The 10895-nt window shown below is 40.0% G+C and overlaps 1 pseudogene; it reads right to left on the reverse strand.

Annotated features, from left to right (window-relative positions):
• Positions 1-312: 312 nt before the first annotated feature.
• On the reverse strand, positions 313-431 carry LOC122744853 (annotated as a pseudogene).
• Positions 432-10895: the final 10464 nt, after the last annotated feature.

A 10895-nucleotide genomic window follows, 5' to 3' on the forward strand; every position in this document is an offset into this window, starting at 1 on the left:
AGGGCAAGACCAGGAGTCAGGAAGTGACGCGGGCTAGTGGGAGGAGGAAGGAAGAGACTGGCGCTCAGTCTCGCGCACTCTTTCTTTTGGACTCTGGTGGAGAGCGGAGCTAGAAATGTGCTCTCCCTTTAATAGATAAGAATCTAGGCCTTTCTCTCTCTCTTTACCAAATTCTTATTCTCTTTAATAAATGCTTAAAAGTCTAACTCTTGCTAAAGCTTATGATTTATTGGCAACCACTCATTAGATATTTTAGACAGTTTAGCTAGAATTTTAGCCCTTAACACTGACATGACAAACCTTTGGAACCAAAGCCTACAGCACCTGGTATTCCCAGGCAGTCTCCCATCCAATTACTAACCAGGCCCGACCCTGCTTAGCTTCCAAGATCAGATGAGATCGGGGTAGTTCAGGGTGGTTTGGCCTTCTTACATGGCACTATCTTCTCCCTACTTATACAGTCATCACTCAGAATCATTCTATTATCACATCTTGACTGAACCATTTCATTAACAATCTTATAATTAGTTACCCTCCTTCAACTCTTTTTCAACTCCATTCCATCCTCTATTTAGCTGCTAAAATGACCTTCCTAAAGCACAGTTTGGGCCACATCAAACATATAATCATTAAGCTCCATTGGCTCCCAATTACTTTCAAGATCAAGGAATGTGAATAGTATTTTCCATCATGAGTCTTTTGGAGTTGTCTTGGATCATTGCACTGTTGAGAATAGCTAAGTCATTCATAGTTGATCATCTCAACATGTTGCTGTTATTGTTTATGATGTTTGGTTCTTTTTACTTCACTTTGCATCAATTCACATAAGTCTGTCCATATTTTTTTTTCTAAAAACATCCTGCTCATCATTTCTTATAGCACAATAGTACTCCCTCACAAATATACCACAACTTATTCAACTATTCCCCAATTAATTGGTATCCCCTCAATTTCCAATTATTTGCCATCACAAAAAGATCTGCTATACATATTTTTGTACATATAGGTCCCTTTCCCTTTAAAAAAAATCTTTGGAATACAGAACTAGTTGTGGTATTGGTAGGTCAAAGGGTATGTACAGATGTACAGCTTTGGGGGCATAGTTCCAAATTGTTCTCCAGAATGGTTGAATGAGTTTACAACTCCACCAAAAGTGCAATAGTATCGCAGCTTTCCCATATGCCCTCCAACATTGTCATTTTAGCCAATCTGACAGTAATTTAGAGCACTTATTTCTACACATAGATAGCTTTGATTTCTTCATCTGAAAACTGCCTATTTGTATCCCGTGATCATTTATTAATTAGGGAGTGTTGTATTCTTCTGAGTTCTCTATATATTTGCGAAATGAGGCCTTAATCAGAGAAACTTGTTATGTGTTTTCACAGTTATGATTATATCAAGAAACTTAAAAATTAGAATTAGGCAATTTTAAAGAAATTAACATCCTCTGGACTCAGGTCCTTCATCCGTAAGATGGAGATAATAGTATTAACTCCCAAAGTTGTGAGGATTAAATGATATGTTTCTAAAGTACTTTGCAAACCTTAATGTGCTACATAAATTCTCCTCCTCCTCCTTCTCCTTCTCCTCCTCCACTTCCTCCTTCTTTTTCTCCTCCTCCTCCTCTTTCTTCTTCCATGATTATTTATTATTATCATTATCCATCCCTATATAGAGAAAAAGAAACCAGATCCCCAAGTGATGAAGTGATTAAGGAAGGAATTTGGTAACAATTGAGCTAGACATCTAGTGAAAAAACTGTGTGTTGGTGATGGAGCACTGCAGCTGGAGTCAAGAAGACCTAGATTCAAATCATGACACACACTAGCTGTGGGACCCTGGGCCAATCACTTACATCCTGTTTGTCTCAGTTTCATCATCTGTAAAATGAAGGGTTTGTGGTCTTTAATCTATGAGATTCTTTCAAGTTCTAAACCTACAATCCCCTGGTCTCCAAACCCTGTTTTCTGATTTTAAGATCAGTGCTTCTTTCCACCACAGGCAGTAATAGAAGAACACCTATAAAGATGAAGAGAGCACATTCCAGGTTATATGGACCAGCAAGGTCCAGGAGGTCAGAAAGCATACTATTCCTTGAGAAAATGGCAAATATTTCAGTTTCATTTTAGTTCAGGGAATATGGAGAATGATATAAGTCAGGAAAAGACAATTAGCAGCTTGACAGCATAAACTTTAGATACCAAGCTAAGTGTTTTGGTCTTCATTTGTCAGGGAATAGGGAGCCATGAAAGGATTTTGAGCAGTGGAGTGACTTCATTCAGTGTAAATGGTTTTTTTCCTTTCAAATTATTAATATGACAGTTTTTAAAAGCTACATTTTTTTTTCTTGTAAAATCTGATACTTTGAATGCTTGTCTGTGGCAACTTACGGGTAGACCTTGGAACAATTGCTGTTGATGTATTTACAGTAATTCTTGACTAATGTTGCTTGTGCTGGTCCTAATCTGAAACTGATGGGCAGCGTTATTTTTAGTGTAACCTTGGTATTTTGCTCAAAGGAATGCAAATGTCATTATGGAAAGGGAAGAATAATAGCTTAGTGGAAAATTAAAGTGAAGAGTTGTCTGAAAAATGTACAAAGACTGCCCTCTGATTAAACAGATGTCCAGGTGGATGACCCTGCATGGATACATGCTCAGAAGTCAGCTTGGGAGGGTGATTTTCCTTATCTGCAGGCCTGTCCCAGTTCTCAAGTTGGCCCATATGAAGCCATACTTACACTGGCTCTGCGATATAGACAAATAGCACATAGTAAATGATGGAAGATTGGGACAAGACTGAGAACCAGACTCAATTGACTCCCCTTTTAAGAAGAAGCAGACCTGAAGCCTTGGGAGAAATGATTTCCCAGGACTCGACCCCCTGAATCATAGGATCTAGGCTGTCAATGCTGGGAATGGTGCTGAATTTGTCAGCTAATGGACCCACAATACAAAATGAGTTAGAATTCACAGGCATATCATGTAACCTCTGTGGGGCTCAGTTCCTTTTCTATAAATGAGGGGATAGACTAGGTGATGTCTAAGGCTTCTTACTGCTTTAATTTATGATGTATGGTCTTATGAAGGGAACACAGAGGCTTCCAGTCTACTTTTTACCTAAATAAGAATCCTTTTCACCATATCTCTAGGAAGTGTTTACCTTGGCTTTCAATTGGGGATCCCAAGTGATGGAGAAGCCATTACTTCCCAAAGGAACCTATTCAACTTTTGATAGCTCTCATGGTTAAGAAAGTTTTACTTACATTGATTCTTTTCCCTAAACACCCCTCCCTAGCTGCTATTACTTCCTATCTTCAACTTACCTTGTATCTATTTTTTAAATTCCTACATATGTACATATTTCTCCTGGTTAGACTGCAGACTCTTGAAGGTGGGGACTGTTTTCACTTCTTGTATATTAAGCACTTAGTACATTGGTAGGAACATATTAAGTGCTTAAAATGCTTGATTAACCCCCAAACTGCCTCTGTGAAACTTCTGCCCACTACTCCCAGTTTTATACTCTGGGGCCAAGCAGAATAAAGGCAATGCCTCTTTAAATCAGCAATCTTGCAAATATTTGAAGACAGCTCCCACACCCTGCTATACTCCTCACCATGTCTCCTTTGCTGAAATTTCCTTTGGAGAAGCCATGTTCCACACCCTATTTGTTGAAATATCCCTAGGTTCTATACTAAGTCTTCTCTATATATACTCTCTCAGTGATCTCATCACTCACAAAAGAGGCAGTATGGTATAGAGTAGGGGTGTCGGACACACCACTGAAGGGCTCAGGTCCACCATACTCCCAGTACAGCTGAAACAGATTAAAATATAATTGGGAAATGTTTAACAAATTAAACACAAATATAAGAAAACATAGATAACATTACATTTTGAAACTAAGTCAATATGAGGCTGGGCAGAGACCTCCATGTAGGGATTAGTCGTCTCTATTCTTTTTTCAGTTTGACACCACTGGTGTAGGGGAGAGAGTGCTGGAATCAGGAAAATCTGAGTTTGAATCCTGATTTACGCACATCCTAGCTGTGTGACTCTGGGCAAGTCACAGATCTTCCCTGTGCTTCAAATTCTCCATATGTAAAAAACTCTAGTGTTCTTTCCAATTCTAAATCTAAGATGCAATAAACAATGTCTCTCCCTACAAAATGGAGCCACAATAGAACTGAATGCCATCCCTCACATGTCAGCATAGTGCAAGAGCATCCCCTCCCTCCTTCTGGTCTCCTAATCCATCCCAAAATGGGGAAGCAGGATAAATCAAATATGTAATTCACACTAAAGGCTTTTGAAGCAACCAGGGGACAGTAGGTAAAATGTCAGAGCTGAGTTCAAATCTGGCCTCAGTCACTTATTGTATCACCTTGGTCACATCATTTTACCTTGGGATGATAATTAATGGGGATAATAATGGCGCCTACCTCTAAGGGCTATTGTGAGAAAAAAGTGCAGTAATCTCTGCCCTCGAGAAGGTTATGATTCCATTACCTCATTTGATCTTCACATCAGCCTCATAAAGTAGATGCTCTTATTAATCTCATTTTATGGATGCCAAATATGATTCTGAGAGAGATGAAATGACTTGCCTAGCATCAAGGCCCAGTCTGCATCTTTGTCAACTGGGTAGATTGGACAAGATGACCTTCAAAGTACCTTCTGGTTCTGAACTTGTCACTTCTCTCCATGCCGTGGTTACCTCATCTATAAAATGTAAGTGTGAGGCAGATTGATTCCCAAAGGCCCTCTGATATTCTCTGCTCTCCCCTCCACCTCATTCTCCTGACACAATGGAAACACAATATCTGAATGTGCCTCTACCAAGTATACTTACCCCTTTATCATCCCTTTTTTCCATTCTATCCTACTAACACAGAGACATAAAACCAAAGAACTGGAGGGTCTTAGGGGGAAGGGATGTTAGAGCATGGAATATCAGAGCTAAAAAAAGACCTTAAAGCTGGGGAAGAGCCCTCCAGCTTAGAAGAAAAAGTGTCAGATTTGGATAGAAGCTCATAGGTCATCTTGCCTCACCCTTACCATTGACAAAAGAGATCACGTATGTGACTGGGTCAAGGTCACACCATCAATCAGGGGTATCAGTTACTGGGCTCTGAACCCCAGCCTCATGCCTCTTGCTTTTACATACCATGGTGACTCCCTAATCTGCTTTCCTTTATTCCCTATGCTTTTGTGCTCAGAATTTTATGTTGTATATTCTTTACTTTACAGAGAGCCTTCAAGTTCACCAGGAATGTGGCAGGCTGCATTTTTAGTGGTTTATTAAGCATCCTTGGTCTTCATAGCACCCTACATCCAGAGACAAAAAAAAAAAAAAACCTGTTTCCACATCCTTCCTCTGTTAAAAGAGCTCAGATTCCAAACGAGATAAGACCAATTTAAATATAGATCCACATTCATGCTAGTGGCATTTGGCCAAAATTTAAAAAATAAAACAAAACCCCCAAAAACAAAACTCAGAGACAACCCATGGACATATATATTTTACACTGCTCTCATGCTTTTCTTTCCTTCCTTTCTTTTTTGGTGTGGTTGGAGAAGTGGACAAAAAGGATGATTAAAAAAATAACTTAAACAAGCAAAGAGAATCTGTCATCTCCAGGACAGAGGATGCCTAAGTGTTTCAAAATCCATTATAGAGTTGGGATTCATTGGAGGAAAAGCAAAGTGGTTAGTGAGGGGAAGCCCCAGAGAAGGAAGTGGGATTCCTGTACGTTGTTCCTGATTCGGCCCCAGAATCCATGTATTTCCACCACCATTGAGCAAAGCCATGTATGTGAAATTGTCATAAGGGTAGGGCCTGGAGAGTCTCACTATAGGATAATGGCATTGTGAACTGAGAAAAGAAATGAGAGATTATCCAGTTATTGTTTAATTCCCTTATGTAATGTATGGGGAAATTGAGTCCAAGAGAGAGAAGGACCATATCTAGGTCATGCAGGGCATAGCTAGCAGAGTGGGGATTTAAAATAAAATCAAGACTTGCAGGGCTAGGATCCCTGGCTTCCAGGAAGTGGAAACAGGAAATGCATCTGGAGCAGGGGCTGGGCACGTGGCCATGCCCACATCCCACAGGCACGCATGTTCACACAGATACACAATTCAAACACATCTATACCTACATTAGGAGGCATTGGAAAGAATCCTGGCTCCGGAGTTCGGAGCCCTTAGTCTGATTGGGGACATCATTTAATCTCTCCTGATCTCAGTTCTCTTTTGCAAAATGAGTGTAGACTGTCTCGAAGGCCCCTTTAAATTTCCCAATCTATGGTTCTATAATACAACCTAATTATTTGACAGGCCCAGAGAGACTCAGGTTTAAGGAACCAGTTCAAGGTGACACATTGAAGTAAGAAGAAAAATCACATTTGAATCTGAGCCTTCTATAAGCAAATACTAGGAATGGTACTTAGCTTTTCCGAATTTGATTAAAAATATGAAACATTGTGTTGTTCAGAATAAGGAGAATTGAAAGAGTTGACCAATCTTCGGAAGACCTTGCCTTCCATGATAATGAATCTGATTGATCATCTCCTTTTCTTGCTCCAAAGGACCCTCCTATTATCAAATCAACATAATATGACAAAATAAAATCAGAAATTCTGCCTTGGGTCAGACGTATGCTGAAGATTGTCTCTGAAGATAGCGCTTAGCGATCAGGATTGAGAGATAGTAGAGTGACTCGACCTGATGTCCACCTCAGTAGGTTATAAACATCTGGGAATATCTAGATCTTTCCTAAATAACTATGTATCTAGTATGCAATCATTTATTGATTCCCTTCCAGGATATTCTTTATCCCTGGGGGAGTCTTATAAAATAAAAGTTGAATTACCTTTTGTCAGGGATATTAGAAAATATTTTGGCTTTAAAAAATATTCATACCCTCATTGGTTGTGCTTAGATCAAAGACCAAGCCCAGGAAGATTTAGCACATCTAGTTCTAGAATTCCCACTCAATCACTACTCTGACAGGTGAGTGCATCTCATGACACATTATGTCTAGGTGGTATTAGGCATGTTGACTTTATTCCCTGGCAGTATTCCTAACAGCATTTCTGCCCTTTCTGCTTCCCAGATTTAGAATCACAATTAATTAAATCCTGTCATTACTACTGGAAGGTCAATAAATTTCTCTGTGGCTATCCTCAGAATCCCTATGACTTACCAAACCAAAACACCTTCTTCCCACCACCACTGATACTTTGTATGAGGCATCTCCCCAAAATATAGATAGGGGAAGAGGGAGTGAGGGAGGGAGGGAGAAAGAGAGAGAGAGAGAGAGAGAGAGAGAGAGAGAGAGAGAGAGAGAGAGAGAGAGAGAGAGAGAGAGAGAGATTCATAGTGAATGAGTGAGTGAGTGAGAGTGAGCATTATTAAGCATTTACTTATGTGTTAGGCACATAATGTTGAGGGCTGGGATACAAATAGAAGACAATCAATCGATTTCTACTAAGGGATGAAGAAAACTTTTAGACAGGAGTTAGAAAGGAAATGCTTTGTCAAGGGGTGGAAATGCCTAGGAAGTACCATGGAGTTCTGGTCCACTGTCAAGAAAGGTGGAAGCTCAGCTCTCAAAGACTGGTGTCCAAGGTTGAGGCTGAGTGAAGAGGTGAGGACAATGGCTAGAGTGGAGGCAACATGGTAAGGATATCATCACTTAGAGATCTGTATCAGAATGTGAGCTCCTGGGGACTAGCTAGGGTTTATGCCATTTTCCTTCCTCAGTGCTTAATACTACTTTTGGTACCTACAAAGTGCTGATTAATATTCCTCCCACCCATTTAACTTAATTTTCTGGAGAAGATGGAAGAGGATGGGATCCAGGGCCTTTCCAAGGGGAACCTACATGGACAAGCTCTCAGGAGTCTGGGAATTCCCCCTTAGCTTCCTCCCCTGAGTTGCTGTTCTTTCTTTATTAAGATATGCCCTTCCCCCACCCCACTTGGGGGGCAGTGGACAGAGGGAGTCATTACTTACACAGTCTGGGCATTTTGTTTTCCTTTCTTCCTTAAAACTCAGCATTACTTAATGTTCCTTATCAGCAATTTTATTAGTTCACATCCTGAGGCCTCTATCCATGAAAGGAGACCCCCTGATGACTTTTTCCTCCTTGAATCATAAACCCTGACACAATTATTTTGAAAGGTAGCCACTGCCAAGTATCAGCAAAGGTAGATTAGTTAGGCTAGAAATGTCGGGGCTTGGATTTTCTATTAAAAATCTTAGACCGGGAGAATGTCAGAGCTGGGAGGGCTCTCTGAACACACATTACCAGAGGTAGAAGAAGTTTTAGAGGTCAGCTGGTTCAACCTCCCTCTTATTGAGGGAAGAGGAAACTGAAGCCCGGACAGGGAATTTACTAAGACCATGCCTGGCAGAGGCCCTATACCCAGGGTCTAGAACCTAGGACTCCTGAGCTACCTAGCAGGGCTCTTCCCATTGAAGCTATCATAGAATATACAGTATGGGTGAAAAGATACAGGGATTTGATGTCAGTGATCCTGGGCTTAAATTTCAGCTCTACTGCATTTTTGTGGTTTGGGAAAAGTCACTGTTTCCCTTCCCTTGCCTTCCCTTGCCTTCCCTTCCCTTCCTCCCACATTGAATGTTAAATGATAGGAGGCATCTAGGTAGCACAGTGGATAGAGGGCTACACCTGTACTCAGAAAGATCTGAATTAAAATCTGAACTCAGACACTTAATATCTATGCAATTTTGGGCAAGTCACTTATCTTCTGTCTACCTCAGTTTTCTCCTCTGTAAATGGGGATAATAATAGCACCTATCTCCTAGGGTTTTTCAAATCCCACCTCAAGCACTTGCTATATATGTGACCCTAAGCAAGTCATCTTCCTAGGTCTCAGATTCTCATCTGTAAAAATAAAGGGGTTAGACTGTATGGCTTATAAGGCCCCTTCTAGTTCTAGATCTAGAACACATCCTAGATCATTAGATCCTCAGCTCTACAAGGAAGAAATGCTGTATTTCTTCTTCCCTTCCCTTCCCACTAGCTCTAGAGTCAGAGTCTAACCAACAAGCACCTACTGTGTGCTAGGCATTGTGCTAAGTGCTAAAAACACAAATACAAACAAAAAAACAACAACAAAGAGTTCTTGCCCTCAAGAAGCTTTCATTCCAGTGAGAGAAGATAACTCCTAAAAAGGAGTTGAAAAGCAGAAGGGGTGATGTGGAAGAGGGAGAAGATACCAGATCAGGAGCATGGTGGAGGAAAAAGTCTAGAGAGTCAGCCAGAGAGGAGAGGAGGGGTCACTGTTGATAATGTGGACATTTCCATTAAAATGGAGGTTCTGGGAGTAACTAACTAATCAGAGGGAGAGGACACAGGGGTGGGGATAGAAGATGCTAGACAGAGTGACAGAGTGACAGAGGACTGGAGTTCCCTTTCCCTTATGCTTACAATTTTATGTCCTTGCACAAATAATATGGTATCCTACTTTATCTGTAAAATGAGGTTGGACTAGATGACCTCTGAGATCTCTTTTAGGTATAGATCAAAGATCCTTTGACCTGTCCCTCCCACTTCTACCCCCCGGAACTCTTTATCTTATAATGTCCTTCCTGAAATGCCATACCCTAAACTAAAGACAATCTGACATATGTGATCTAATCAAGACCAACATTAGGGGTAGTTTCACCTCTCCAGTCCTGGATGTTATGTATCTTTTAATTCAGTCTAAGGTTACATTAACTTTATTGGCTGCCAAATCATACTATTGTCTCATATTGAGCTTGCTGCCCAAGACCTCCAGGTCTTTTTTTTTTTTTGGTGGGGGTAGGGGGTGTTATTTATTAATTTAGAATTTTCCCCAAGTTACCTGTAAAAAACAAGTTTTTTACATTTATTTTTTTTTAAAAACTGTGTAACAAATTTTCTTTCTCCCTCCTTCCCCACACTATGAAATCAAGCAATTCAATGAAAGTTATACATGTGCAGTCAAGCAAAACATCTCCACATTAGTCAGGATGTGAAAGAAAACATACAAAATACCTTTAGAAAGAGGAACTAACAAAAAAAAATATGCTTCAATCTGTAATACTTCTTTAGGGTCTTGTATTTGGAAGTCAAATTTTCTATTCACTTCAAGTCTTGTCATAAGAAATACCTGAAAGTCCTCTTTTCCATTGAAGTTGCATTTTCCCCCTGAAAGATTATACTCAGTTTTGGTGGGTAGGTGATTCTTTTTTTTTTTTTTTCAGGGCAATGAGAGTTAAGTGACTTGCCCAGCATCACACAGCTAGTAAGTGTCAAATGTCTGAGGCTGGATTTGAACTCAGGTCCTTCTGACTCCAGGGCCAGTGCTCTATTCACTGAGCCACCTAGCTGCCCTGAGTAGGTGATTCTTGGTTGTAATCCTAGTTCCTTTGCCTTCTGAAATATCATATTTGCCTCCAGTCCTTTAATGTAGAATCTGCTAGATCTTGGGTTATCCTGACTGTAGCTCCACAGTACTTGAATTGTTTATTTTTAGCTGCTTGCAATATTTTCTCATTGACTTGGGATCTCTGTAATTTGACTATAATATTCCTGGAAGTTTTCATTCTGGGATCTCTTTCAGGAGGTGATCAATGGATTCTTTCAATCTGTTTTACCTTCTGCTTCTAGAATATCAGCACAATTTTCCCTGACAATTTCTTGGAAGAGGATATCTAATTTCTTTTTTTGGTCATGATTTTCAATGATTTTCAAATTAACTCTCCTGGATCTATTTTCCAGGTCAGCTGTTTATCTAAGGAGATATTTCATACATATTGCCCTCTATTTTTTTGTTTATTTGGATTTGATTTATTGTGCCTTGATTTCTCATAAAGTCATTAGCTTCTATTTAC

This window comes from Dromiciops gliroides, chromosome 2 (assembly GCF_019393635.1).
Source record: "Dromiciops gliroides isolate mDroGli1 chromosome 2, mDroGli1.pri, whole genome shotgun sequence".
NCBI classification, from domain to species: domain Eukaryota; kingdom Metazoa; phylum Chordata; class Mammalia; order Microbiotheria; family Microbiotheriidae; genus Dromiciops; species Dromiciops gliroides.